The following is a 3,578-nucleotide window of genomic DNA, read 5'->3' as shown; positions in this document are numbered from 1 at the left end:
TGGGGTTGTAGGGGTTGATCAGGCTTTAGAGGTATGGAGGTGCCATACCTTTGCCTGCTTTGAAGGCCAGCATCAGTGTTTTGTATTCTGTGCGGGCAGCAACCGGGAGCCAGTGGAGGAGGCGGAGAAGGGGGGAGACGTGAGAATTTTGGCTGGTTGAAGACCAATCGTGCCACAGAATTTTGGATCAGTTGGAGAGGCTTAAGTGCACATGCCGGGGTTACAGTAGAGTTAAGGTCTGTACAGACCGGCAAATTAGCGAAAGCGACGTGAATAAGCGAACCAAAAGAGCGATGTATTCGCGATTCGCCTTTTTCCATACACACCAAAAAGCGACGCGAATATGCGTCTAATATTCGCTTAATTCGCCTTAAAACGAGGATGTTATATCTGCCTGTAGCCACAGGAGAAAGGAGAAGAAAGGAGAGAGAGGACGAGAGAGGAGAACGGACGGGGAAACAAATAAAACAATGGAAACTAAATCCTTAAGTGATGATGACCTGGTCGCGGTTGTTAGCCTATTAAATAATAAAAAGAAAAAGAAGAATAGAAGTCTTCACCGGCGCACACAACCCATCACATCACAGAAGAGACAACACGCTTTCACCGTCCCCCCTTCGCTCTGTTCCCCCACAGACAGGCAGCTCGCAGCACCGGTGGTGTAAAGTAACTAGAAGTACATTTACTTGAGTAGCCTGTACTTGTAGGTATATGTACTTGAGTCCAATTCCCAGTACTTTCCTTCAACTCGGCTATTTATTTTTTTAGAAGCCGATCGGAGGCTATTTAGCCGCAAAAAAAACTTTTCCGCTGCACTAGGAACACAGTTCAGAGAAAATGAGCTCTAAAGATGTGACTTTGTATTGGATTGGGCGGCGCGTTTCGGCGACGTTACCCGATTACGGGCCGGTGGAAAGAGAGCTTGGTAGGCGGCTTGGATCAAGATTTAGACCGGGGCTTCGTTGAGGCCTCCGATTATTTAATTCATTTTATTAAAGGAACCGAAAATGTTCGGTTTCTGTAAACCTTAATACGTCTTGCAAAAATAGAGTTTTTTTGGGGGGGCTCTAAATTTTATTCTAAACCATTTTCAATGGAATAAATCGTCGCAACATGTAGCATGGCTCGTTGGAAAGCGATGGACGAGCCAGGACCACCCACGTCGCTACTAGCAGCTCAGGGTAAGTAAAATAGCAAAAAAATATTGTATTGGATTGAAAAAAAGAAACGAAAATATTCGGTTTTAGCACTAAAAGAGTTAAACTAGTGAAAACAGCCGATCTACAAGCAGATCGGCTGTTTTCACTACTTTTGTGCGACGGCCTTGTATGATTTGCGAAAGAATGTACAAATTTGGAGATATGAGATTTCCACCCGACAACGTCGATATACTAGTGTTGTTGCTGCTCTTATACCACCATTATTACTGGGGTTGGTGTGGGCCAGACAGTAGCCCCCCGCGGGCCGCAAATGGCCCGCAGGCCGCCTATTGGGGGACCCTGTTATAGAGTGTGATCCTACAGGACCGGGTGACTGATGCAATGTGTGCCTTGAATGATAGCTAGCTGTCCAGGACCACGCCAAGGTTTCTAGCAGTAGGAACCGAAGTCACCAATGCGTTGTCAATGGAAATAGTGAGATCTTGCATGGGGCAAGACTTAGCTGGGAAGAAGAGAAGCTCTGTCTTGTCAGGGTTCAGCTTGAGGTGGTGGGCTGTCATCCACTGTGAGATGTCAGCCAGACATGCTGCAATGCGTTCTTCCACCTGCATGGGTGGCAGAGGGGAGGAAGGATAAAAACTGTTGGGTGTCGTAAGGTAATGACGTCAGGAACGTTCACGAGGAGATTTTCATCTCCCAGAGGGGATGGCCAGATCTGAACGGTTTTCATTTTCTCATATTCATAGACAGTAATTGGTCTTCTCAACAATGCTCATTATAAGGTGGCTCCGTTTCAGTCTATTAACTCTGTGTTTTCAGAGGAGGGCGCTGTGGACGCTTTCCTTTTGAATGAATGCATTAACAATGAAATAGCATTAACAATAACGGCTTCTATTTTAGCATGCCAACATTCCAGGAGGAGAAAAGGCTGTAGTTTCAATTAGCTTCGAATCCCCATCGACGATGTCCATGGGTGGGTAGGTTTCTGAACTGTCCAATGAGACGAGTGATTGAATGAACCAGAACCTGATGAAGACCAGGTAGGTCGAAACGCGTCGGTCAACTTGTTGCCTTGCTCTAAAATAAATTATATTTTTTCACCAACGACGGAGTGCCTTGGAAATTCCTTCTCTGTAAGTCTGCTGTCTACACCTTTGGAACTTAGCAGTACTTCATTGAAACTTTTTTGGTATCACCAAAGAGCACCTGTCTCTGAGAGCCTACTGATCCCTTCAGCGCTTCTTTTTTCTCTTTTTTCTCTTTTCTCTTTTTGATTGACTGAACCAATTTGTAAATGTTGTGAAAACAAATTCCCAACTACGTGGTAACCCGAATTCCGTGAAGCCGTGTATTACAAAATAAAGAGAGACCACCCCTCTGGATTTCGAGTTTAGGCCAAGAACTGAGGTCGATTCTAATTTTCTATTCTAACATTTTTATATATATCAGTGGTGCTCAAACGTTTTCATGTCGAGGACCCCAACAATATATGTATTTGGCCGCTGACCCCCATCTCCAAAATATTTTGATCCAGGGAGCCCGCAGAAGTTAAACATGTTAGCTTAAAAAAATATCGTATTCAAAGATTTGCACAAAATGTCACAATCTTTCAAAAATAAACAGCAGATCGCCAAGATCGCAGCACGGCACCAAGCGACGCGCTGTGAGCTTGTACATCTGCTATTGTTGAACAGCCAGCAGGCAGAGCAACGGATGCACCTGTATCCTCCTCGGACAAGTGGATACAGGTGTGTGCTGTCATCACCCTGAAAGCTTAACAATGATGTCTCTATCATATGAAATGGGTACCAGGAAAGCACAATCACACATTACTTACACTATGTGAATTCAAGTGCAATAATGAGAAAATTTGACAAAATTAAAATTGGAGGAGGATTAGTGAGTCAGCTAAATCTATATCAAGGGTCTTCAACAGGGGGTCCGGGACTCCTAGGGGGTCCTCAGAGTTACTACAGGGGGTCCTCCAAACCTTTGTGTGGTAGAAACTTTTTTTTCCGCCTTTTTTATATTAACCACTTGAACCCTAGCGTCCATATATTCTGAGAACTTTAGCCAAAAATAGCAGATCTATAAGCTCACAGCGCCTCTCAGCGCGAGCCGTTGTGAGCTTGTAGATCGGCTATTTTCGGCAAAGAGGTTTGGTGTAGGGGGGAAAAAGAGCAGACCAAGTACAGAGTGAAAGGTCAGGTTAATTAAGTATTGACGGTTCAAGTGGTTAAATATCTGAAAACACACATTGACATGAATCCATAATACCTTGATGATTGTGCTGTCAAACAATGAAACTATATGGAATCTATGAAAAGATTGTGGGGGTCCCTGCTTCATATTGTTTCATTGTTTGACAGCACAATCATTAGTGTATTTTGGATTCATGTCAATGTGTGTATTCAGATA

This window comes from Nannobrachium achirus (assembly GCF_963921795.1).
Source record: "Nannobrachium achirus genome assembly, chromosome: 20".
Lineage (NCBI taxonomy): Eukaryota > Metazoa > Chordata > Actinopteri > Myctophiformes > Myctophidae > Nannobrachium > Nannobrachium achirus.
This window is presented reverse-complemented; position numbering follows the sequence as displayed.